We start from the raw sequence: 27753 nt of genomic DNA, 5'->3' as shown, positions 1-27753 counted from the left end.
TAGGAAATATGTTGTCAGCAGTAATGTGAAGAATGGAGAGGGATAGCAAGTGTGAGCAGGAGAGGGTATGTGGTGGCTGTGTGTGTGTCTGTGGTGGAAAGCTCACAGGCTTAGAAGTATAGATATTCCATAAGCTATTTGCTTATATTATCTCAGGAGGTTGAACTTCACCCTCTAGCGTTTAAACCTCCATTACTTCCACCCTTTGCACGTAACACAATATAACAACTATAGAAATAGCAACAAGCGCTAAACAGACCTCTTCATTATTCACTTTTTTATTGATTCAGTCAAGTAGAATATTAACTGCCAAACTGTACCCATCAGAAATTTAGAGCCGCACACATCACCTATAGAACATGGAAGGGGATAGCTCACAAATGTGCCACCAAATTCCAATGCTCGCCGATAATGAGCACTATAATAAACCCTTCAAAATGAGGCAAAATGAGTTGAGTTAAATGTTATCAGTGTATAAAATGGTTAAATAAACAAATAAAACCCTAAAATATTCACATTGCTGGAAGGATGGAAGTAACTGGCAGTAACCTACATATATTACATTTTTTGTCTTTCTGCTGATGTTCCGGAGTGTCAGTCTAAGGGATAGCTGCACGCCATCATCCAGCCCCATTATACTTACCTGACCTTCCTGTGGATATCCAGATCCCGGGACATTATCGTTGGAAGGCCTCTCTTCATTGTGTGTGCCATCCGCCCACACATATGCAATATAGAGGTCCCTGCTGCAGATGACCTACTGGGTCAAAGGAAAGCAAAGTTAAGTGTAATGGGGCTGGTGGGGTGGTTCAAAGAGGAGGTGCTGGCCAGCACCTCCATAGAGTGGGCGGCGAGGAATCCTACCATCATGTGGCGCCATATAATATAAAATAAAATATCCAAAAAGAAGAAAAAGACACGGACCGTGCATCCCAATCTTATACATTAATCTTGTCCTTCTCAGCAAATTCTACAACACTGAACATGAAGTTCTTAGTATACAAATTGATCAAGGTGTATAAGCTCACTTGCCACTTCATGGCGACCTCTTTATAGTGGGTCCCTACACTACTGGGTATGGCAACCCATATTATACTGTGCAGGGGCCACTGTGCAGCATATTCTAACATACATGGGCCACTGTGGAGCATTATACCATGCAGGGGCTACTGTGGAGTATATTATAATGTGTGGGAGCTACTGTGAAGCATATTATACTGTGCAGTGGCCACTGTGAAACATTATGCTGTTTATATATGTATGTGTGCATATATATACAGTCCTATGAAAAAGTTTGGGCACCCCTATTAATCTTAATTATTTTTAGTTCTAAATATTTTGGTGTTTGCAGCAGCCATTTCAGTTTGATATATCTAATAACTGATGGACACAGTAATATTTCAGGATTGAAATGAGATTTATTGTACTAACATAAAATGTGCAATATGCATTAAACCAAAATTTGACCAGTGCAAAAGTATGGGCACCTCAACAGAGAAGTGACATTAATATTTAGTAGATCCTCCTTTTGCAAAGATAACAGCCTCTAGTCGCTTCCTGTAGCTTTTAATCAGTTCCTGGATCCTGGATGAAGGTATTTTGGACCATTCCTCTTTACAAAACAATTCAGGTTCAGTTAAGTTTGATGGTCGCCGAGCATGGACAGCCCGCTCTCAAATGATCTGAAAACAAAGATTGTTCAACATAGTTGTTCAGGGGAAGGATACAAAAAGTTGTCTGAGAGATTTAACCTGTCAGTTTCCACTGTGAGGAACATAGTAAGGAAATGGAAGACCACAGGGACAGTTCTTGTTAAGCCCAGAAGTGGCAGGCCAAGAAAATATCAGAAAGGCAGAGAAGAAGAATGGTGAGAACAGTCCAGGACAATCCTTAGACCACCTCCAAAGAGCTGCAGCATCATCTTGCTGCAGATGGTGTCACTGTGCATCGGTCAACAATACAACACACTTTGCACAAGGAGAAGCTGTATGGGAGAGTGATGAGAAAGAGGCCGTTTCTGCAAGCATGCCACAAACAGAGTCATCTGAGGTATGCAAAAGCACCTTTGGACAAGCCAGCTTCATTTTGGAAGAAGGTCCTGTGGACTGATGAAGCAAAGATTGAGTTGTTTGGTCATACAAAAAGGCGTTATGCATAGTGTCCAAAAAAAACTGCATTCCAAGAAAAACACTTGCTACCCACTGTAAAATTTGGTTGGGGTTCCATCATGCTTTGGGGCTGTGTGGCCAATGCTGACACCGGGAATCTTGTTAAAGTTGAGGGTCGCATGGATTCCACTCAGTATCAGCAGATTCTTGAGAATAATGTTCAAGAATCAGTAATGAAGTTGAAGTTACGCCGGGGATGGATATTTCAGCAAGACAATGATCCAAAACACCGCTCTAAATCGACTCAGGCATTCATGCAGAGGAACAATTACAATGTTCTGGAATGGCCATCCCAGTCCCCAGACCTGAATATCATTGAACATTTGTGGGATGATTTGAAGCGGGCTGTCCATTCTCAGCCATCATTAAACTTAACTGAACTTGAATTGTTTTGTAAAGAGGAATGGTCCAAAATACCTTCATCCAGGATCCAGGAAGTGATTAAAAGCTACAGGAAGTGACTAGAGGCTGTTATCTTTGCAAAAGGAGGATCTACTAAATATTAATGTCACTTTTCTGTTGAGGTGCCCATACTTTTGCACCGGTCAAATTTTGGTTTAATGCATATTGCACATTTTATGTTAGTACAATAAACCTCATTTCAATCCTGAAATATTACTGTGTCCATCAGTTATTAGATATATCAAACTGAAATGGCTGCTGCAAACACCAAAATATTTAGAACTAAAAATGATTAAGATTAATAGGGGTGCCCAAACTTTTTCATAGGACTGTATATAGATATATATATAGATATATACATATAGTAAGCCGATAGCCGGCAAAATAATGGAGGGGTTGTACATCTCGCCCAGACTACTCAGGTGGGCAAGATGAGATAAAGTCCAGAGATGACTTGTTCTCAGCAGGCAGCTTTTGTCTGCTGAGCATTTTGTTACATGCTCAGTATTGGGCTGGATTTTTTAGGAACGGCAGGTAGGATTGGCAGTGGGACCTGTCATTCCACACCCCCTCCAGTCCAGACATTGTAGCTGATTCTGCAGCATGACAGCTGCCGTGGATTGACCTCGTCAGTGAGGTTTAAAAGGTCAGCTCCAGCAGCAAGACTTTGGACAGAGCTGGACTGCAGGGCCAGCTGGAAGGTCACACTGTGGGAGCTGTGTCTTGTACCCTTCAATTTTGCTATTGAATCTGCTATCATAGGTGAGGTAACCTATTGATGTGTGTAGTTAGAGCTTAGCAGGTATTTATTTTTGTATTGTTTTCCTTTTGTTGCTGCACTACCGTTTTGTTTTGAGTGAAAATAAAACTCTACTTTGCTTTTGGACTAAAGAAACTGGACTTGTGTGTCTATGCCACCCCACCTAGCAACCCCAGACCCTGACAATATATATACAGTACAGACCAAAAGTTTAGACACACCTTCTTATTCAAAGAGTTTTCTGTATTTTCATGACTATGACAATTGTAGATTCACACTGAAGGCATCAAAATTATGAATTAACACATGTGGAATTATACACTTAACAAAAAAGTGTGACACAACTGAAAATATGTCTTATATTCTAGGTTCTTCAAAGTAGCCACCTTTTGCTTTGATTACTGTTTTGCACACTCTGGGCATTCTCTTGATGAGCTTCAAGAGGTAGTCACTGGAAATGGTTTTCACTTCACAGGTGTGCCCTGTCAGGTTTAATTAGTAGGATTTCTTGTCTTATAAATGGGGTTGGGACCATCAGTTGTGTTGTGCAGAAGTCAGGTGGATACACAGCTGATAGTCCTACTGAATAGACTGTTAGAATTTGTATTATGGCAAGAAAAAAGCAGCTAAGTAAAGAAAAACGAGTGGCCATCATTACTTTAAGAAATGAACGTCAGTCAGTCTGAAAAAATTGGGAAAACTTTGAAAGTGTCCCCAAGTGCAGTTACAAAAACCATCAAGCGCTACAAAGAAACGGGCTCACATGAGGACCGCCCCAGGAAAGGAAGACCAAGAGTCACCTCTGCTGCAGAGGATAAGTTCATCTGAGTCACCAGCCTCAGAAATCGCAGGTTAATAGTAGCTCAGATTAGAGACCAGGTCTAGCAGCAGACACATCTCTACAACAACTGTTAAGAGGAGACTTTGTGCAGCAGGCCTTCATGGTAAAATAGCTGCTAGAAAACTAAGGACAGGCAACAAGCAGAAGAGACTTGTTTGGGCTAAAGAACTCAAGGAATGGACATTAGACCAGTGGAAATCTGTGCTTTGGTCTGATGAGTCCAAATTTGAGATCTTTGGTTCCAACCACCGTGTCTTTGTGCGATGCAGAAAAGGTGAACGGATGGACTCTGCATGCCTGGTTCCCACCGTGAAGTATGGAGGAGGAGGCGTGATGGTGTGGGGGTGCTTTGCTGGTGACACTGTTGGGGATTTATTCAAAATTGAAGGCATACTGAACCAGCATGGCTACTACAGCATCTTGTAGCGGCATGCTATTCCATCCGGTTTGCGTTTAGTTGGACCATCATTTATTTTTCAACAGGACAATGACCCCAAACACACCTCCAGGCTGTGTAAGGGCTATTTGTCCAAGAAGGAAAGTGATGGGGTGATATGCCAGATGACCTGGCCTCCACAGTCACAAGACCTGAACCCAATCGAGTAGAGATGAGCGAACACCATTCGATTCAATAGGTATTCGATCGAATATCAGGGCATTCAATGTATTTGTTCACAATCAAATACCAGGCCACATATGCAGTTAAAATTTGTATCCCCTCCCACCTTCCCTGGCGCGTTTTTTGCACCAATAACTGTGCAGGGGAGGTGGGACAGGAACTATGACAACGGAGGCAGTAAAAAAAATAGCTGGACTAGCAGTGACTAGTTCATATATAGCTGAAAAAAAACTTTAATTTTGGGTTTTCCTGAAAAATAGCAGCAATCCACTGCATTTACAAGTTCATATATAGCTTAAAAAACCTTGAATTTTGGGGTGTCCTGAAAAATAGCAGCAATCCACAGCAGTTACAAGTTCATATAGAGCTGGAAAAAGCCTCTCATTTTGGGGTTTCTTGAAAAATAGCAGCAATCCACTGCATTTACAAGTTCATATATAGCTTAAAAAAACCTTGAATTTTGGGGTGTCCTGAAAAATAGCAGCAATCCACTGCAGTTACAAGTTCATATAGAGCTGGAAAAAGCCTCTCATTTTAGGGTTTCTTGAAAAAATAGCAGCAATCCACTGCATTTACATATTCATATATAGCTGAAAAAAAACTTGAATTTTGGGGTGTCCTGAAAAATAGCAGCAATCTCCAGCAGTTACAAGTTCATATAGAGCTGGAAAAAGCCTTTCATTTTGGGGTTTCTTGAAAAATGGCAATCCACTGCATTTACAAGTTTATATATAGCTTAAAAAAAACTTTAATTTTGGGGTGTCCTGAAAAATAGCAGCAATCCACAACAGTTACAAGTTCATATAGAGCTGAAAAAAGCCTTTAATTTTGGGGTGTCCTGAAAAATAGCAGGAATCCACAGCAATTACATACGTGCAAACCAGCTTTTCAGGCTATGTAACCCCAAAACAAGGATACAGAGCAATTAGGTCAGGCTATGTCCGCTCAATCCAGATATCCAGGGTGTGTACCCCCAAAACCTAGGTGGGAGAGACAGAAATTCAGTCAGGCTATGTCCGCTCAATCCAGATATCCAGGGTGTGTACCCCCAAAACCTAGGTGGGAGAGACAGAATTTCAGTCAGGCTATGTCTGCTCAATACAGTTGTTCACAGTGTGTAACCCCAAAACCTAGGTGGGAGAGACCGAATTTCAGTCAGGCTATGTCCGCTCTTTTCAGTTTTTCATGGTGTGTAACCCCAAAACTTAGGTGGGAGACCCAGAAATTCATTCAGGCTATATCAGCTCAATCCAATTTTTAAGGGTCTACCCCCTAAAGCTGAGTGGGAGACCCAGAAATTCATTCAGGCTATATCAACTCAATCCAATTTTTAAGGGTCTACCCCCTAAAGCTAAGTGGGAGACCCAGATATTCAGTCATGCTATATCAGCTCAATCCAATTTTTAAGGGTCTACCCCTAAAGCTAAGTGGGAGACCCAGAAATTCAGTCATGCTATATCAGCTCAATCCAATTTGGAAAGGTCTACCCCCTAAAGCTAAGTGTGATACACAGCAATTCAGTCATGCTATATCAGCTCAATCCAATTTTTCGTTCAATCCAGTATTGTTTGCTCTCCATGATGTGAACTATGCCTTTGTCTATTGAAAAGCAACCCAACATGAAGTCAGCCATGTGTGCCAGTGTGTTACTTGGCATGACTTTTCTTCCCCCAACTGTAAGGGTCACTCTACATTTCCACCATTTTACACTCCCCTTCACACCATCCATGCTGAAGCAATGGGATGCACTGAACTGCACCCTCAAGCCTCGTGTGGGACAGAGACATGAAATGCCACTTCATCCCCTTTGTCTTCCTCAACCAGCCAATGGTGCGAAGATGAGAGGAGTGTGCTCTGAATCTTTTCAGCCTAGCAGAGGCTACTTCTCACTTACAAAAATGGCCACACTTTGACCAGTATATCAGGCACAATGGTATAGGTTTCAAAGAACCTTTGCACCATCAAGTTGAAAACGTGGGTCATGGTGGACCGTGTTTGAGTCTGGCAAGCTCCAGATCTGCTACCAGGTTCCGCCATTATCACACACACAAAAATGCCTGGCCCCAGGTGCAGCAGGAAAAAACACATTGCCATCTCAGCCATGTTGACATCCCTGACCTCGGAGGCAGTGTGCTGTCTTTCCCCCAAGCTGATTAGCTTCAGCACGTCCTGCTGACATCTCCCCACGCCAGTGTTACAGCGTTTCCAGCTTGTAACTTCTTGATAACTCCTGCCATGAATTTTGGGCTGGGAGAGGAGATAGGCTACCCCAGTTTGCACCCCGGGCCCAGACTCCACTACATTCACCCGGCCTGTCATTAAAGATAAGCAATATCCCTGACCACAGGCACTTGTCGATGCGTTGGTGGTCAAGTAGACCTTGCAGCAAAGCGCGGAGCTCTGGGCCCGACTGATATTATGGGACACGTGCAGGCGCAAGGCGGGGACAGCACACCAAAAGAAATAGTAACGGCTAGGCCCAGCATAGGGAGGTGCCCCAGCTGTCATCTGGTGACGTTAGGCCTGGGTATCCAGAAGCATAAACGCCAACATCTCCAGGGCCAGCAGTTTTTCGATGAGGCCGTTAAAGGCTTGGGCATGTGGGTGGCTTGCGCTGTACTTCTGCCTGCAATGAAACGCCTGGGAGATGGGGAGTGGCTGGGAAGAGGCGCATGATGGTGCAGGCCAAAAGGGCGGATGAGGGTGAACTCCCCAATGTGTCAGAGACAGATGTGTAGGTGTCCAGGCTGGTGTAAACAGTGGAAGAGGCAGTGTCGGCAACGCTGGGCGATGATTGTCCTGCATTTGCTCTTTCCCACTAAGCCCAGGGCTTGCCTTCCAAATGACAGCACATGCAAAAGGTGGTAAGGTTGCTCTTTTCAGAGCCCCTACTCAGTTTAGACTTGCAAAGTGTGCAAACACTAAATTTGTCATGTAACTGGTGACACTAGGCATCTCAGTGTCTCTTGAAAAACAACCTAACATGAAGTCAGCCATGTGTGCCAGTGTGTTACTTGGCATGACTTTTAATGAGATTATAACCAGCACAGTTGGAGGAATCAGGGTGGATTGAGCCTCTAACCAGAAGAGTTTGGGGGCATTAGTGTGAATTGAAGCTAGTCAGAGCAGAATTGTGCAACACAGATGGTGGAGGAGTATGAGGAGGAGGAAGAATTGTAGAGGGTGAGCACACACATCAAACTTAATGTCAGGGTGCTTGACACTGCTGGAAATGAAAATGATGGGTCTATGCGGTGGCTGCTCATTTTGATCAGCGTCAGCCGGTCAGCACTGACAGCTGGCTGTACTTATCTGTGACGATTCCACTGGCTGCGCTGAAGACATTTTCCGATAGCACGCTGGCGTCAAGGCAGGAAAGGACCTCCAATGCGTAGAGCGCAAAATCCAGCCAGAAATCCAACTTGGAGACCCAATAAATGTAGGGCGCAGAGGGATCGGAGAGGACAGAGCTGGGGTCGGCCAGGTACTCCCACAACATACGCCTATACTTGTCCCTCCTGGTGACACTAGGCCCTTCAATGGCGGTAATTTGGCCAGGGGGTGCCATTAACGTGTCCCAGACCTAGGAATAAGTCTTGCAACAGAGTAGAGTTTTGCATGAGTGGCCTTGCTGCCTCTGGACATGACTTTGCCTGTAGCCACCGTTTTTGCTGCTTAGCTTGCCTCCACATCTACACTGCTTTTGACCCTAGACATCACCCCAGTTTATGCCTTTGTTTCTAGACACCTTTTTTGTTGCTTAGCTTGCCTCCACATCTACACTGCTTTCCCTGCTAGACATCACCCCTGTCCATGTCGGGTCGGTGGCCTCGTCGTCTACCAACTCCTCTTCCAATTGCTCACTGTCCCCTTACTGCAAACCTCACATAACCACAGCTCAGGCCTGGTTTGCGTTGTACCCTGCACCCTGCTTAACGCAACTGCCATATCCGGAATTGTGATGAGCACATTCTAATATTTCGTGTCCAGTGGAAAGGATGGGATAGGATTTCACATAAGTCTGCCACCCATGGAAACTCATGGTGCAGAAACTGAGGGAGCTGACTTTGATGAACCCTTGGGTTTTGGAGATGGAACTACATCAAAGGTCTCTGCAGCTCAAACACCCTGCTCAACATATGGTACCTAGGGTTTCAGTGTGTGGGGACGTCTCACACCAGCCGGTGTTCGGGCAGATGGAGGCGTTGCTGGAGTGTTTTGAGGCTAGCACGGGCTCCTGTACACTTGCGAAAGTGGGCGCACAAGCGCTGCACTTTCACCAGTAGCTTGTGTACATTTGGGTATGTTTTCAAAAAACGTTGCACCACTAAGTTAGACGTGGGCCAAGCATGGAACGTGTTGGAGGCTGGCAAGCTCCAGAGCCGTTACCAGGTTCCAGCCATTATCACACATGACAAAAATGCCTGGCCCCAGGTGCAGCAGGGAAAAGCACATTGCCATCTCAGCCAGGATGGCATCCCTGACCTCGGAGGCCGTGTGCTGTCTGTCCCCCAAGCTGATGAGCTTCAGCACGGCCTGCTGACGTCTCCCCACGCCAGTAGCTGGGGTCGATTCAACGGCGGAGGAGGAGGAGGGTGGTGTTTCAGCACTCCTGCCAGGAATATTGGGCGGGGAGACAAGGCAAGCTGCCACAGTTTGCGACCCGGTCCCAGCCTCAACTACATTCAGCCAGTGTGCCGTGATTGAGATGTAGTGTCCCTGGCTGCATGCACTTGTCCACGCGTCAGTGGTCAAGTGGAACATTGTGCAAAGGGAAGAACTTAGGGCCTGCCTGATGTTACGGGACACATGCTGGTGCAAGGCTCAACTCACCCCAAGAGCCAAAAACACTGCTGGTGCAAGGCTCAACTCACCCAAAGGGCCAAAAACTAAATCTCTGCTGGTTAAAGGCTCAACTCACCCAAAGGGCCTAACATTCTGCTGATGCAATGCTCAACTCAATTAAAAGTGCAATGTTTAGATGGCTTCTTTCCAAACCGAGGGTAATTCCTTTCGGTAAGATGTGATGGCTGTTTCCAGCCCTGATTATCCTGGTTGATCGTGTTCAGTAATGAGGCCAGCTCAGCATGAGGATCTTGTACGTTAGGTTGTCCATGCCCACTAATATGCATGAAGACTCGATCACAGTAAATGTCCTTATTACTTGAAGAAGAGACAATCTTAGTCTGACTGCTGGTTGCTTGTTCTGCAGCATTTGGAGTTGGGTCTGTCAGCCTTGTGATGAACTCCTCATTCTGGATCCCATTACTTTCAACATTTTCTAAAGTCTTTTGACACTTTGAATTTTGTTCAGTTCCAAAGGACTCTGTGTTTACATTTGGCTCAGTCGCAGCTCCAGGACATGCCTTTGAAGGCAAGGTTTCCTTTAGTGGCTCCATCTCAGCAGGATGATGATGATGATGATGATGATGATGATGATGAAGCTTGGTTAAATCTGGTGTTGGAAGGGAAATTGGTTTCTGATCTACATCTAAAGTACTGGAGCATGTTGTTTGGCCAATTAACACCTGATCAGAACCCTGTATAGGTAATGTAGAGTCCGATATTAGAGGACCATTACCGCTAGTAGTGGTTGCAGCCAATTCTCCACCTTTGCGGTCCTCTAAATAAAAGTTACCCCCAGAACTTGATGACAAAAAGTTATCAATTTCCCAATCAAAATCAAGGTCAATGTCTGGGTCCTCACTCCAATCCACTGCATCAATCCAACATAATGAGAGTGATGGTTCTGGAACCACTGTTTTAGGGGCAAAGAGTTTTAAAGGGGCTAACACTCTGATGGTGCAAGGCTCTACTCACTCCAAGGGCCAAAAGCACTGTATTTTGAAGGCTCTACTCACTCCAAGGACCAAAAACACTGCTGGTGCAAGGCTCTACTCATGCCAAGGGCCTCAATCTCTGCTGGTAGCTCAGCTTAAGGTCCTGTAACTTTGTTTGGAAGGGCTCATGTTAAGGGCCTTAAAAGTGAATTTTGGAAGGTCTTACCACATCACAAACACACACACACACACCCACAATGACAGTTCAGGGTGGGGACTGAAGGATTTCCCATTGCCTATTCCATCTGTGGTTGTCATGGGGAACATGATTTAAAGGGGTGGTTGTTAATGTTTGTTGAGCTTAAATTGGGGTTTGTGTCCATCCATTTGGGGAGTAAAGAAGGTTTCCAGGTATTTTCCCACTTTGATAGAGGTATTTTTGAATGTGGAAAGTGTGTAGTTGTTAGGCTGTGATGTTGGGGTAATAGAGGGTCTTTGGTGTGTTAGATGCCTCCAGACATGCTTCCACTGCTGTCCCAGTTGCATTCCAGAGGTGTTGGCATCATTTTCTGTGGTGTCATAGTGGACTTGGTGACCTTCCTGAGACGAATTTGGGTTTCCCCCTTAACGAGTATATGTTCCCCATAGACTATAATGGGGTTCGAAACGCGTTCGAACAGCTAATAGCTGCTGAAATCAGATTTCGAACATGTTAGTGTTCGCTCATCTCTACTTCTGACTATATAGCCTGACTCAGCTTGCTTGGCTGTAGCGCCAGTAATAAGGGTCCTAGCTTTCAGTGACCTGCTTCTGTGTAACTTCCGCGTGACCCTCCTTAAAAATATGTGACTCCGCAAGGGATTTTCTTGTGAAGACAAGAGTTCCGAATAATGCGCACTTCAATGGAGACCATAGACAAATCCAATCACAATCCGGAGGATCCGCTATGATGTCTGTCACACATTCTGTCTACATTCTGTCTTTGTGGACCATTAAGGTAAAATAACGGCCTTTATTGTAAGAAACAAAGGTTTACAGCTGAAGCATGGAATAACATTTCTACAGCATTGGAACCTGGGGGAGACCTGGGAGAAATGACATTCAGTGGGGCCTGGAGCTCATTGGACATTGCCATCTGGTTTTGACCAGCCAAGAGTCGAGCTCTGACTCTATACCCACTTAATATCATCAATATAATGTAGCTGAGCAGGGTCTATCTGCTAAAAAAAGACAGCCACCGCTGTTGTGCACCTAGGACATGTCTTCTGGTGATGCAGCTGCGTGCTTTTGGAGATGAACGCTATTCGGCGAGCAGCAAAGAAAATGGCAGCTGGTTCTTCGGGAGGGAACACGGAGAAGAGGTAAGGCTTCTTGGAGAAGTGTGGTAATATATGTCTCTGCCATTCAGCATTCTGCTGAATATTTCCGGATCCTTGCATTATTTAGTCTTTCTCACATTAATGACTGATGTGAAAGAGGGACTCCCCCCCCCCCCATTTCCAGGATTACCTGCGCATTATGCAAGAAGGAAAGCTCGGTTCAGTTAGGATATAGAAAGAACCCAAAAACATTCATGTCAATTGTTCAATGTTTAAAACAAGGGTGTGACAAAACCCTGAATTGAATCGGGGACCTTTAGATCTTCAGTCTACGCTCTCCCAACTGAGCTATTTCGGCATCCGCGCAGCACATTGTCTTCTGCTGAAAGATCTGTTTTCAAACTTTTTTTTTTTCTTCTATAGTTTCAGCAGTGCGCTACGCTCGATCGAAACCCCAACAAATTGGTAAGGAACGTAGCAAGCCTTTTCTTTTATGTTAGTGGATTTGTATTCAAAATGCACTTGCCGAAACCCGCGATCGAACCAGGGACCTTTAGATTTTCAGTCTAACGCTCTCCCAACTGAGCTATTTCGGCCTCTGTCCTGGGGTTTGCTGTCTCCCCGTTCACTAGTTGGGACATCTTTAGGCAAGGTGAAAATTCCCATGAGTACAGAATGTACATAGGAGGGATGATTTTCTAATGAGTAGTTAATTGATTCCAAATAGTGTGCATGCGCACGACATTCAGGGACTGAGGAAACTAATCCCATGTCAGGATGGCCGAGCGGTCTAAGGCGCTGCGTTCAGGTCGCAGTCTCCTCTGGAGGCGTGGGTTCGAATCCCACTTCTGACAGTGGTTTGCTTTTTTTCCTGCTGGCGATAGCACCAGTGCAGAGAAATTCCTGCTGGCCCCCAATGAAGGGGGAGGAAACGCTTTACCCATATTAGGTAAAGCGTTTTCTCCCCCTTCATTCTATATTACCAGAGCCAGCACACAGGGGTCTATTAATGCGCCATCTTGTGGATGTTTTTGTGAACTACACCTGCCTATACTTTGCCATTGTAATTTGAGTTGTCAGTGTGAAGGTGTGTCCAGTACAAGCAGGTGACCATCAGGACAGCCCCCTCTAGGGGGGTTGGGAACATTCTGCTTTGGTCCTTTTTGTAAAAACAGCGAGCAGACAGAGCACATGGAGAGTTGAAAAATGGCAATCAACCATCAGGTCACAACAAGCAGAGATGTCTTTTCCTCTGTTCGCAAGATTCTCCTCAGAGAGTGTTTTCCTCTGGAGCTCCAAGCCTACAAGCACTAAAAGTTGATGGGGGGCGTGGCTAGCCGGCTAGGAGTGCGGACATGTTCACTGGAGCTCCCGGTGTTCCTGCCCGAATCTCCTCGGCATCCCTAACTATCCTACCTGCCTTGGGTCAGTGGCACTTCGTGGTCTCCCCCGGACCCCTGGAGACTGTTTTGCGGGACCATTTTCCCTCCCTGAGAACCCCGGCGGACTCCTTGCGGCCTGCGGCCTACTCACCGCTCCGAAGCGCGCCGCCATCTTGGTGTCCAGGCCTTCTTCATCCTCGTGCTGTGCGGCGGTCGGGTCCCGTCCTGCTTCCTCCGGATCCTCCCTGGTGGTGAGCGGAGCCCGTCCAGCTGCGGGGCACTGATTTGTTGTGCTCCTCCGGTCCTCCTGCGCTAGTGGAAGCCGGCGTGTAGTCTGTGGCCTATAGCCGGATGTGAGGCGGCGGCCATTTTGAGTGGACCCTGCAGTGATACTCCTACCCTGGACTGATTTGGCTGCTGCACTGCCTGCTCCCGCCTGCTGTGGATTTCCTGCTGCCTGTGCACCTGTGTTGAGGACAAACTGTGATCTCCTCCTGCTCCTTGCACCACTGCCTGTCACTGATCTCTCTGGTCCTGGAGTTATAAGTAAGTGACTGTTTGCTGATACTGATTGGGGAGTCCAGGAGAGTGCTGAGCCCCTACACCACCATCAGGGGGGGCTCCTCTCCTCTCCCCTAGGCTGGACTTTGTGTATCACCTGGCTTGCACCCTGCTTTTCTGGTTGAGCTCTTTGTGAGTGCTGAGCCCCTACTCCAACAACAGGGGGGGCTCCTCACACTGGGCTCCCATGGAACTGTAAATGCCTGTATGTCTCCACTGCATGCCACTTCTTTAAACATGCCTGATTAAACCACCAACAGTGTCACCTCTGGCAGCTCTCAGCTGATTGTTGGGCTCCCTGCTGCTCGACCCCCACGTCCCTGCCGGATCTTGCTGCTGTGTGTTCTGTGGCGCTGCTCTGCAAATTTTGTACCGGTCGCATCAATCTGCTCTCCTGTCCTGATATCCTCAGTTGCGTCCCTGACCTTTCCTGCTGTTGCTATTGTGCCTCGAAAGAAACCATCCTCCTCCAAATCCCCCAGGAAGCTTTCTGACTTTTTCTCCAGCACCATGTCGCACTCTCTACCTTCCTCACCGTCAGGCTCCCGCTCCCCAGCGAAGTCGCCTCCACGGTCTGAATTGGTGGACTCTTTGCCTGAGGAGGGTTCCCCTGCAGCCGAGCGTCCCCCTGTACTGGTCGATGGTGGTAAGAGAAGTTTTGCTGTGTCCCCTCAGGGTTCTCCTTCTGGTAAGGAGCCGGTGTGTAAACGGGTCGCTGATGCCCTACCTGCCTCTGGTGTTCTCCCTGATTTTGCTCACTCAGATATCTCTGACTTCCCAGCTTCCTCAGACCCCGTAACGTGTGATACTTTGAAAGGGATGCTTGTTCTCCTGCAGGCGGGGATCACCAAGACTGTCTCCTCTGTGGTGGGTAATTTGCGACAGGATATCGACGCTTTGGGGGAACGGACTGACCATCTTGAGAATAAAATGGAGGAATTTTCATCTGCTCACAATGAATTGGTTGACGCCCATAACACCCTTGAGGCGGAAGTCAGATGGCTCAAAATTAAGGCTGCGGACGCTGAGGATCGGTCTAGACGCAATAACATTAAGATCCGTGGAGTCCCTGAGGATGTGGCATCGGAGGACTTGGTGGCCTATGTTCAGCGTCTCTTTAAGAAAATTCTACCACAGCTTACCGATCTGGAGCTCACTCTGGATCGGACTCATCGTATTCCAAAAGCGAACTCTGCTCCTGTAGATATCCCGAGAGATGTTTTAACAAGGGTCCATTTCTATCAAGTTAAGGACTCGATTCTTGCGGAAGCCAGAAAATGTGGTACCTTACCAGCTCCGTTTGCATCCATTTCCTTGTTTCCCGATTTATCCGCAGCTACTATGCAGGCCAGGCGTGAACTGGCTCCCATTACCAAGATCCTCAGAGACAGGGGCATACGGTATCGTTGGGGCTTTCCTACCAAGCTGCTGATCCCCCGCAATGGGGTTTTCCATTCCGTCCCTGATGTGGAGGCGGGCATGTCCCTCCTCCGTAAATGGAAACTTGCTCCTGTTGAATCTCTCTCATCTGTTCCTGAATCCTCAGCGCGGCCCTCCCATCTTACTAAGGAATGGACTGTGGTGGGCAGTCGTAAGTGAACCATCTATCCGCTTCGGCGGACTGACCCGCCTTGCCCAACATTGATTTGTCTACATTGTTTGATTTAGGTGACCTGTGTGCCTTCCTAATACTCACTCTCACTGAGTGCTACTGACCTGTCCCCCCCCCCCCCCAGCTGATTACTTTTGGTTATTCGGTGTTTTTTGACACTATGCTATTTTGTTTGCATTCTTTGTTCTTATCTCATACCTGGAATGTCATATGGTTATTATTAGAGATGAGCGAACACTAAAATGTTCGAGGTTCGAAATTCGATTCGAACAGCCGCTCAATGTTCGTGTGTTCGAACGGGTTTCGAACCCCATTATAGTCTATGGGGAACAGATACTCGTTAAGGGGGAAACCCAAATCCGTGTCTGGAGGGTCACCAAGTCCACTATGACACCCCAGGAAATGATGCCAACACCTCTGGAATGACACTGGGACAGCAGAGGAAGCATGTCTGGGGGCATCTAACACACCAAAGACCCTCTATTACCCCAACATCACTGCCTAACAACTACACACTTTCCACATTCAAAAAAACCTCTATCAAAGTGGGAAAATACCTGGAAACCTTCTTTACTCCCCAAATGGATGGACACAAACCCCAATTTAAGCTCAACAAACAGTAACAACCACCCCTTTAAATCACGTTCCCCCTGACAACCACAAATGGAATAGGCAATGGGAATTCCAAAAGCCCTCACCCTTAACTGTCATTTTGAGTGTGTGTGTGTGTGTGTGTGATGTGGTAAGACCTTCCAAAATTCACTTTTCTAGCACTTAACATGAGCCCTTCCAAACAAAGTTACAGGACCTTAAGCTGAGCTACCAGCAGAGATTGAGGCCCTTGGCATGAGTAGAGCCTTGCACCAGCAGTGTTTTTGGCACTTAGGGTGAGTTGAGCCTTGTACCAGCGTGTGTCCCTTAACATCAGGCGGGCCCTAAGTTCTGCGCTTTGCACAAAAGTTCCACATTAACTAGGCTGAATGGTACAAACCTTAGTAGGCCCAAGAACCAGGAACAGGTCTTGCAATGGCTGTCGGATAACGCTTAAAGCACATTGTCCACCAGCCAGTCAGCCTCTACCTCCTCTTACCCAACAGTCTTGTCCTCCTTCCACCCAAAATTCCCAATCTTCCCAGAACAATAACCCCAACTGTCCCTGCTCCCCAGAGCTGTTCTCCCTTCCTTTGACTGTACCGCAACCTGCCCCTCCATTTCGCGATTCCACGGACCTAACAGACGAGTATCTGTGTCCAGATGCTCAAACACTAGAGTCTCCTCCATCTCCGGTCGATTTGGTGGCGGATGACCAGCAACCCACCCTCATCGACGACGATGAGACGCAGTTGCTGTCAGGGCAGCCAGTTGACATGCGCATTGTGCTGGAGGAGGAGGCGAGACAGGAGTTGGAAGAGGAGGTGGTGGACGACGAGGACACCGACCCCACCTGGACAAGGCGGATGTCAAGCTGGGAAAGTAGTGTGGATGTTGAGGCAGGTGCAGCACCAAAAAGGGTAGCTAGAGGCAGAGACATGTCCAGAGGCAGAGGTCAGCTGCTTTGCCGAAGCCAGGCCAGACCCGGAATGTCCGAAGATGTTCCCTTTTGTACCCAGCCCAGAAAAACTCCCCCATAGAGGGCACCTTTCTTGAAGGTGTAGAGTTTTTTCAAGGAATGCGCCGAGGACAGATATAGTGTCGTCTACACAATTTGCCTCTCGAAATCGAGTAGGGGCCCTGAGAAGAGCAACCTGTCCACCACTTCAATGCACCGTCATTTGGAATCCAAGCAATGGAATCAGTGGCAGGCAGCAACGGCAGGACAAACGTCGCCCGCCGTTCATGCCACTGCCTCTGCTCACAGTGCTGGCGATGCACTCCAGAGGACGAGCCAGGACATCACTTCATCTGCCTCCACCACTTTGTTGACTTCTCCCTCATCCTCCCCTGTTTCTGTCTTATCTCCTTCTCCTGCACCATCAAAGGCACCATCAGGCGCTTCTTTACAACAACCCACCATCTCTCAGACATTGGAGCGCCGGCAGAAATACACCGCTAACCACCCACCCACGCAAGCCTAGAACGCCAACATCGCTAAACTGCTGGCCCAGGAGAGGTTGGCGTTCCGGCTTGTTGAAACTCCCGCCTTCCCGGACCTGATGGCAACTGTGGCACCTCACTATGCCGTCCCTAGCCGTCACAACTTCTCCCGGTGTGGCGTCCCCGCCTTGCACCAGCACGTGTCACTCAACATCAGGTGGGCCCTTAGTTCCGCGCTTTGCTGCAAGGTCCACTTGACCACCGACACTTGGACAAGCGCCTGTGGTCAGGGATGCTGCTTATCTTTAAGGACAGGCAGGGTGAATGTGGTGGAGTCTGGTCCCGGGGTGCAAACTGAGGTACCCTATCTCCTCTCCCAGGCCAAAATTCATGGCAGGAGTAGACTGAAACCCTACGACGCTGCAACCTCCACCCCAGCTACTAGCGGCAAACGCTAAAACACTGGTGTGGGGAGACGTCAGCAGGCGTTGCTGAAGCTCATCAGCTTGGGGGACAGACAGCACAGTGCCTCCGAGGTCAGGGATGCCATCCTGGCTGAGATGGCATTTTTTTTTCCCTGCTACACCTGGGGCCTGGCATTTTTACGCCTGTGATAATGGCTGGAACCTGGTAGCGGCTCTGGAGCTTGCCAGCCTCCAACACGTTCCATGTTTGGCCCACGTCTAACCTAGTGGTGCAAAGTTTTTTGAAAACATACCCAAATGTACCGAAGCTACTGTTGAAAATGCGGCGCTTGTGCGCCCACTTTTGCAAGTGCACAGGAGTCGCTGCTAGCCTAAAAACACTCTAGCAAGGCCTACATCTGTCCAAACACAGGCTGTTGTCCGTCATTCACACACGCTGAAACCCTACAATACCATATCTTGAGCAGGGTGTGTGAGCTGCACAGACCTTTGATGGAGTTCCATCTACAAAACCCAAGGGTTCCTCAAAGTCAGCTCCCAAAGTTTCTGCACCATGAGTTTCCAGGGGTGGCAGAGTTATGGCTAGGGGCAGAGGCATGGATAGGGATGATGTCTAGGGGCAAAAGCAGTGTGGATGTGGAGGCAAGCTAAGCAGGAAAAACTGGGGGTACAAGCTAAGGCATGGACTGGGGTGATGTCTAGGGGCAAAAGCAGTGTGGATGTGGAGGCAAGCTAAGCAGGAAAAACTGGGGGTACAAGCTAAGGCATGGACTGGGGTGATGTCTAGGGGCAAAAGCAGTGTGGATGTGGAGGCAAGCTAAGCAGGAAAAACTGGGGGTACAAGCTAAGGCATGGACTGGGGTGATGTCTAGGGGCAAAAGCAGTGTGGATGTGGAGGCAAGCAAAGCAGGGAAAATGGTGGCTAGAGGCAAAGGGATGTCCATAGGCAGCAAGGGCAAAGATGCAAAACTCTCCCCTGTTTCAAGAATTTTCCTGACTTGTCTCCCCACAAAACATTCCTGGGAGGAGGGCTGAAACACCACCCTCCTCCTCCTCCGCTGTTAGATTGACCCCAGCTACGAGCTGAAAATGCTGCAACACTGGTGTGGGGAGACGTCAGCAGGCTGGGCTGAAGCTCATCAGCTTGGGAGATGGACAGCACACTGCCTCTGAGGTCAGGGATGCCATCCTGGATGAGATGGCAATTTGTTTATCCCCGCTGCCCCTGGGGCCAGTCTTTTTTGTCTTGTTGGAGGGCTCTGGAGCTTGCCAGCCTCCAACACATTCCATGCCTGGCCCACGTGTTCAATGTAGTGGTGCAATGATTTTTAAAAACATACCCCAAATTAGCTGAGCTAAGGGTGAAAGTGCGGCACTTGGACACCCACTTTCCCAAGTCTGCAGTACCTGGAGCTAGCCGCAATACACTCCAGCAAGGCCTACATCTGCCTGAAGCACCTACTGTTGTGCGAGGTCACCACACGCTCTAACCCTAGATACCGTATGTTCAGCAGGGTGTGTGAGCAGCAGAGACCTTTGATGGAGTACCAGCTACAAAACCCAAGGGTTCCTCAGAGTCAGCTCCCTCACTTTCTGCACCATGAGTTTCCATGGGTGGCAGACTTATGGCTAGAGGCACAGGCATGGATAGGGGTGATGTGTAGGGGCAAAAGCAGTGTGGATGTGGAGGCAAGCTAAGCAGCAAAAACTGGGGGTACAAGCAGCCGGTGGCATCATCACTGACAAGCACAGCTGTCTGTCAGCTGACAGGCTGACTTTCACCAAAATGAACAGACAATGGATAGACTCATCATATACATGTCAGTTACATGACAAATTTAGTGCAATTTGCAAGTCCAAGATGGGTTGGAGATCTGCAGAGAGGAATCTCACCACCTCTTGCGGGTGCCATCATTTGGAAGGCAAGCCCTGGGCTCAGTGGGTGAGAGCAAGCGCAGGATAATCGTCGTTTGGCCTGGCGGCCACTGCCTCTCCCACTGTTGACAGGGCTGGCGCTGCAGTCCAGACCAGCAGCCAGGACACCTCCACATCTGCCTCTGACACTTTGGGGAGTTCACCCTCATCCTCACCTTTCCCTGCCATTTCTCCTTTTGCCCGCGCCATCATGCGCCTCTTCCCAGCAACTCCCCATCTCCCAAGCCTTTCATTTCATGCTAAAGTACAGCGCAACCCACCAGCATGCCCAAGGCTTCAACGGCCTCATCTCAAGAAATCTGGCCCAGGAGATGTTGGAATCCCGGCTGGGGGACACTCTGCCCTTTTTGGGCAGAGTGTCTACTGCGCCACCGCACTGTGCCGTCCACACCAGCACTTTCCCCCAAACATGAGGCGGTCCCTAAATTCAGCGCTTAGCCCTAAAGTTCCACGTGACCAGTTACGAATGGACAAGTGCATGCGGACAGGGACGCTACCTTTCAATTTTGGCACAGTGGTTGAATGTAGTTGAGGCGTGGACCGGGTCGCAAAATGTGGTGGCCTGACTTGTCTCCCCACACAACATTCCTGGGAGGAGGGCTGAAACACCACCCTCCTCCGCTGTTAAATTGACCCCAGCTACGAGCTGGAAACGCTGCAACACTGGTGTGGGGAGACGTCAGCGGGCCGTGCTGAAGCTCATCAGCTTGGGGGCCAGACAGCACACTGCCTACAAAGTGAGTCATGCCATCCTCGATGAGACGACAATGTGGTTTTTGCCACTGCACCTGGGCCCAGGCATGTTGTCATGTGTGATAATGGCCGTAACCTGGGATCGGCTCTGTAGCTTGGCAGCCTGCAACATATTCCATGCCTGGGCCACGTTTTTAACTCATTGCTGCTAATCTTTTGAAAAAGGTACCCCAATGTTCCTGAGCTACTGGTCAAAGTGTGGCGCTTGTGCGGATAGTTTTTAAAGTCTATAGTTGCCGCTGCTAGCCTCTATGCACTCCTACAACGCCTGTACCTGCTGGAACAACGGCTGTTGTGCGACGTCTCCACACTGCTGGCACTAAACATATCATGTGTTGAGCAGAGTGTGTGAGCAGCACAGACCTTTGATGTAGTTCCAACTCCAAAACCCTCGGGTTCGTCAAAGTCAACTCCCTCAGTTGCTCAACCATGAGTGGCCATGGGTGGCAGACTTACGTGAAATCCCATCCCATCCATTGCACTGGACACGAAACATTAGCATGCGCTCAGCACAACTTCGGATATGGCAGCTGCGTTAAGCAGGGTGCAGGGTACAATACAGACCAGGCCCGAGCACCAGGAACAGGTGTTAGAAATACTGCAGCATCTGCCATTTCCTTCCAATTTTGGGGTTTTGGACCCGCCACCGACTTGTCTGGACCTAAGTGGGGATTATGAGACACAGTTGCCATCAGGGCAAGCTGTGGTCATGTGCGGTTTGCAGTAAGGGGCCAGTGCGCAATTGGAAGAGGAGTTGGTGGATGACGAGGCCACCGACCCCACATGGACAGGGGTAATGTCTAGGGGCTAAAGCAGTGTAGATGTAGAGGGAAGCTAAATCAACAAAAAACCTGGGTAGAAACAAAGGCATAAACTGGGGTGATGTTTAGGGGCTAAAGCAGTGTAGATGTGGAGGGAAGCTAATTCAACATAAAAAAAAACAGGGTAGAAGCAAAGGCATAAACTGGGGTGATGTTTAGGGGCTAAAGCAGTGTAGATGTGGAGGGAAGCTAATTCAACAAAAAAAACAGGGTAGAAGCAAAGGCAAAAACTGGGGTGATGTTTAGGGGCTAAAGCAGTGTAGATGTGGAGGGAAGCTAATTCAACAAAAAAAAAACAGGGTAGAAACAAAGGCATAAACTGGGGTGATGTTTAGGGGTGAAAGCAGTGTAGATGTGGAGGGAAGCTAAGCAGCAAAAACAGTGGGTAGAAGCAAAGGCATGCAAAACTCTACCCTGTTGGAAGACTTATTCCTAGGTCTGGAACACGTTAATGGCCCCCCTGGACAAATTACTGCCACTCAGGGGCCTAGTGTCACCAGGAGGGACAAGTATAGGCGCATGTTGTGGGAATACCTGGCCGACACCAGCTCTGTCCTCTCCGATCCCTCTGTGCTCTACAGCCTACACTTATTTTCTCATCTTTTTTTCTGCACTGCACATCTCTTGCCTGCTTCCTTTGGGATCTTACAAGTGGTCCACTTCCAAAGATGGTAATTTCACTAGACAGTGTAACGGGAGTAGCTGAGGGATCGCTATCTTAACCACTTTTTGGCACAAAATTAACTTCCAAAGCCAAATATGGTGCAAGTATATGATGCAAGGACACCTACACACCTATCTCTGACACATTGGGGAGTTCACCCTCATGCGCCCTTTTGGCCTGCACCATCATGCGCCTCTTCCCAGCCACTCCACATTTCCCAAGCTTTTCATTGCAGGCAGAAGTACAACACAACCCACCCCCATGCCCAAGCCTTTAACAGCCTCATCGATAAACTGCTGGCCCTGGAGATGTTGGTGTTTGTTTATGCTTCTGGAGACCCAGGCCTTCCGTCAGCAGATGGCAGCTGGGGCACCTCCCTATGCTGGGCCTAGCCGTTACTACTTCTCTTGGTGTGCTGTCCCTGCCTTGCGCCTGCATGTGTCCCATAACATCAGTCGGGCCCAGAGCTCTGCGCTTTGCTGCAAGGTCCACTTGACCACCGACACATGGACAAGCGCCTGTGGTCAGGGATGCTGCAGTGCTTATCTTTAATGACAAGCAGGGTGAATGTGGTGGAGTCTGGTCCCCGGGTGCAAACTGGGGTGGCCTATCTCCTCTCCCAGGCCAAAATTCATGGCAGGAGTAGACTGAAACCCTACGATGCTGCAACCTTCACCCCAGCTACTAGCGGAAAACACTGTAACACTGGCGTGGGGAGATGTCAGCAGGTCGTGCTGAAACTGATCAGCTTAGAGGACAGACAGCACAGTGCCTCCGAGGTCAGGGATGCCATCCTGGCTGAGATGGCATTTTTTTTTCCCTGCTACACCCGGGGCCTGGCATTTTTGCACCTGTGATAATGGCTGGAACCTGGTAGCAGATCTGGAGCTTGCCAGACTCAAACACGGTCCACGCATGGCCCACGTTTTCCAACTTGTGGGTGCCATGTTTCTTTGAAACCTACACCATTGTGCCTGATATACAGGTCAAAGTGGGGCCATTTTCGTAAGTGAGAACTAGCCTCTGCTAGGCAGAAAACTTTCAGAGCACACTCCTCTCATCTTCGCACCGTTGGCTGGCGGAGGAAGACGAGGGGGTTGGAGTGGCATCTGATGTCCCTGTCCCACACGAGGCTAGAGGGTGCACTTCAGTGCATCCCATTGCTTCACCACAAATGGTGTGAAGGGGAGTGGAAAATGGAGGAAATGGAGAGTGACCCTTACAGTTGGGGCCAGCAAAGGCATGCCAAGTAACACACTGGCACACATGGCTGACTTCATCTTGGGTTGCTTTTCAACACATATTTCACATCATGAAGAACAAATAATACTGGATTTTTACAAGCCTCGAACCCCGGTCTAGGTCTAATGTCTGTTCCTTTCTTATATTAGGGGAGAGGGAAAAAAAATTACTTCAGTGATACGTTTAGCGTACATAGACTGACTATTAATGTGTATCCCACTTAGTGTTGTTAGGGTTACACACCGTCACAACCTGGCTAAAGCTTCTATAGCTGTTAATAAAGTCAACATAACTTTACGGTATCCAAAAAGACAGCTGGTACCGACAGAGAGCAAGACAAATGTCAACCAAAGCTGTGAGCTCTGAACACCCACAGTGACTTTGGCGTCATCATCATTATAAGGGAGCGGGTGGTAATAAATAACTTGGCAGTGCCTAAAACCCAAAAAGCTTATACAACTATATTTACATTAAGATACACAAATGACACTTTTCAGTAGCATGTCATGAGACAAGCTGATAAGCTCTTCCTTTGTGCAGTGCTATTTGAAAGTTAAACGCTGCCTTTATTTTAATTCTGGAGAAGGTGCAGACATTAGATTTAGAACATGTTGTCTTCATTGTCCAAATCCTCTATATAGGTAATGTGTTTTTCGGGCCGAGCTGTCTGGGAACGAGCTGGTGCAGCACTGACAACCTGGGTGAATATGGCAAGAGCCTGAGATGTAGGGTCAATGAATCCCCAAATTATTTATGGAATTCCCAGTGAGACAATGGCACTATATACCAGTAGCAAAAATTGTGGGTGCACGTAACCCCCATATATTCTTTGAATTCCCAGTGAGACAATGGCACTATATAGCAGTGGCAAAAATTGTGGGTGCACGTAACCCCAATATATTCTTTGAATTCCCAGTGAGACAATGGCACTATATACCAGTAGCAAAAATTGTGGGTGCACATAACCCCAGTATATTCTTTGAAATCCCAGTGAGACAATGGCACTATATACCTGTAGCAAAAATTGTGGGTGCATGTAACCCCAATATATTCTTTGAATTCCCAGTGAGACAATGGCACTATATACCAGTAGCAAAAATTGTGGGTGCACGTAACCCCCATATATTCTTTGAATTCCCAGTGAGACAATGGCACTGTATAGCAGTAGCAAAAATTGTGGGTGCACGTAACCCCCATATATTCTTTGAATTCCCAGTGAGACAATGGCACTATATAGCAGTAGCAAAAATTGTGGGTGCACGTAACCCCCATATATTCTTTGCATTCCCAGTCATAAACTGGCACTATATACCAGTAGCAAAAATTGTAGGTGCACATAACCCCAATATATTCTTTGAATTCCCAGTGAGACAATGGCACTATATACCAGTAGCAAAAATTGTGGGTGCGCGTAACCCCAATATATTCTTTGAATTCCCAGTCAGACAATGGCACTATATACCAGTAGCAAAAATTGTGGGTGCACGTAACCCCAATATATTCTTTGAATTCCCAGTCAGACAATGGCACTATATACCAGTAGCAAAAATTGTGGGTGCACATAACCCCAATATATTCTTTGAATTCCCAGTGAGACAATGGCACTATATACCAGTAGCAAAAATTGTGGGTGCACGTAACCCCAATATATTCTTTGAATTACCAGTCAGAAAATTGAACTATATAGCAGTAGCAAAAATTGTGGGTGCACATAACCCCCATATATTCTTTGAATTCCCAGTCAGACAATGGCACTATATACCAGTAGCAAAAATTGTGGGTGCACATAACCCCCATATATTCTTTGAATTCCCAGTGAGACAATGGCACTATATACCAGTAGCAAAAATTGTGGGTGCACGCAACCCCAATATATTCTTTGAATTCCCAGTGAGACAATGGCACTATATACCAGTAGCAAAAATTGTGGGTGCATGTAACCCCCATATATTCTTTGAATTCCCAGTGAGACAATGGCACTGTACAGCAGTAGCAAAAATTGTGGGTGCACGTAACCCCCATATATTCTCTGAATTCCCAGTGAGACAATGGCACTATATAGCAGTAGCAAAAATTGTGGGTGCACGTAACCCCCATATATTCTTTGAATTCCCAATCAGACAATGGTACTATATACCAGTAGCAAAAATTGTGGGTGCACGTAACCCCAATATATTCTTTGAATTCCCAGTCAGACAATGGCACTATATACCAGTAGCAAAAATTGTGGATGCACATAACCCCCATATATTCTTTGAATTCCCAGTCAGACAATGGCACTATATACCAGTAGCAAAAATTGTGGGTGCACATAACCCCCATATATTCTTTGAATTCCCAGTCAGACAATGGCACTATATACCAGTAGCAAAAACTGTGGGTGCACGTAACCCCAATATATTCTTTGAATTCCCAGTCAGACAATGGCACTATATACCAGTAGCAAAAATTGTGGGTGCACATAACCCCCATATATTCTTTGAATTCCCAGTCAGACAATGGCACTATATACCAGTAGCAATAATTGTGGGTGCACATAACCCCCATATATTCTTTGAATTTCCAGTCAGACAATGGCACTATATACCAGTAGCAAAAATTGTGGGTGCACGTAACCCCAATATATTCTTTGAATTACCAGTCAGAAACTGAAACTATATAGCAGTAGCAAAAATTATGGGTGCACATAACCCCCATATATTCTTTGAATTCCCAGTGAGACAATGGCACTATATACCAATAGCAAAAATTGTGGGTGCACGTAACCCCAATATATTCTTTGAATTCCCAGTCAGACAATGGCACTATATACCAGTAGCAAAAATTGTGGGTGCACATAACCCCCATATATTCTTTAAATTCCCAGTCAGACAATGGCACTATATACCAGTAGCAATAATTGTGGGTGCACATAACCCCCATATATTCTTTGAATTCCCAGTCAGACAATGGCACTATATACCAGTAGCAAAAATTGTGGGTGCACGTAACCCCAATATATTCTTTGAATTACCAGTCAGAAACTGGAACTATATAGCAGTAGCAAAAATTGTGGGTGCACATAACCCCCATATATTCTTTGAATTCCCAGTGAGACAATGGCACTATATACCAGTAGCAAAAATTGTGGGTGCACGTAACCCCAATATATTCTTTGAATTCCCAGTCAGAAACTGGCACTATATACCAGTAGCAAAAATTGTGGGTGCACGTAACCCCAATATATTCTTTGAATTACCAGTCAGAAACTGGAACTATATAGCAGTAGCAAAAATTGTGGGTGCACATAACCCCCATATATTCTTTGAATTCCCAGTGAGACAATGGCACTATATACCAGTAGCAAAAATTGTGGGTGCACGTAACCCCAATATATTCTTTGAATTCCCAGTCAGAAACTGGCACTATATACCAGTAGCAAAAATTGTGGGTGCACATAACCCCAATATATCCTTTAATTCCCAGTGAGACAATGGCACTATATAGCAGTAGCAAAAATTGTGAGTGCACGTAACCCCCATATATTCTTTGAATTCCCAGTGAGACAATGGCACTATATACCAGTAGCAAAAATTGTGGGTGCACGTAACCCCAATATAGTGCCAGGTACATAGTGCCAGTTTCTGACTGGGAATTCAAAGAATATACTTTGAATTCCCAGTCAGAAACTGGCACTATATACCAGTAGCAAAAATTGTGGGTGCACATAACCCCAATATATTCTTTGAATTCCCAGTCAGAAACTGGCACTATATACCAGTAGCAAAAATTGTGGGTGCACATAACCCCAATATATCCTTTAATTCCCAGTGAGACAATGGCACTATATAGCAGTAGCAAAAATTGTGGGTGCACGTAACCCCCATATATTCTTTGAATTCCCAGTCAGACAATGGCACTATATACCAGTAGCAAAAATTGTGGGTGCACATAACCCCCATATATTCTTTGAATTCCCAGTGAGACAATGGCACTATATACCAGTAGCAAAAATTGTGGGTGCACGCAACCCCAATATATTCTTTGAATTCCCAGTGAGACAATGGCACTATATACCAGTAGCAAAAATTGTGGGTGCACGTAACCCCCATATATTCTTTGAATTCCCAGTGAGACAATGGCACTGTATAGCAGTTGCAAAAATTGTGGGTGCACGTAACCCCCATATATTCTTTGAATTCCCAGTGAGACAATGGCACTATATACCAGTAGCAAAAATTGTGGGTGCACGTAACCCCAATATATTCTTTGAATTCCCAGTCAGACAATGGCACTATATACCAGTCGCAAAAATTGTGGGTGCACATAACCCCCATATATTCTTTGAATTCCCAGTCAGACAATGGCACTATATACCAGTAGCAATAATTGTGGGTGCACATAACCCCCATATATTCTTTGAATTCCCAGTCAGACAATGGCACTATATACCAGT

The 27753-nt window shown here is 47.0% G+C and overlaps 2 non-coding genes across 2 annotated transcripts; one reads left to right on the top strand and one right to left on the bottom strand.

Annotated features, from left to right (window-relative positions):
• Positions 1–12412: 12412 nt before the first annotated feature.
• TRNAF-GAA (transfer RNA phenylalanine (anticodon GAA)) lies at positions 12413–12485 on the bottom strand. Its single transcript has one exon. It is a non-coding gene; the product is annotated as a tRNA-Phe (tRNA).
• Positions 12486–12660: 175 nt separating this feature from the next.
• On the top strand, positions 12661–12743 carry TRNAL-CAG (transfer RNA leucine (anticodon CAG)). Its single transcript has one exon. It is a non-coding gene; the product is annotated as a tRNA-Leu (tRNA).
• Positions 12744–27753: the final 15010 nt, after the last annotated feature.

The sequence above is a fragment of the Leptodactylus fuscus genome, chromosome 1 (genome assembly GCF_031893055.1).
Source record: "Leptodactylus fuscus isolate aLepFus1 chromosome 1, aLepFus1.hap2, whole genome shotgun sequence".
Taxonomy (NCBI): domain Eukaryota; kingdom Metazoa; phylum Chordata; class Amphibia; order Anura; family Leptodactylidae; genus Leptodactylus; species Leptodactylus fuscus.
This window is presented reverse-complemented; position numbering and strand designations above follow the sequence as displayed.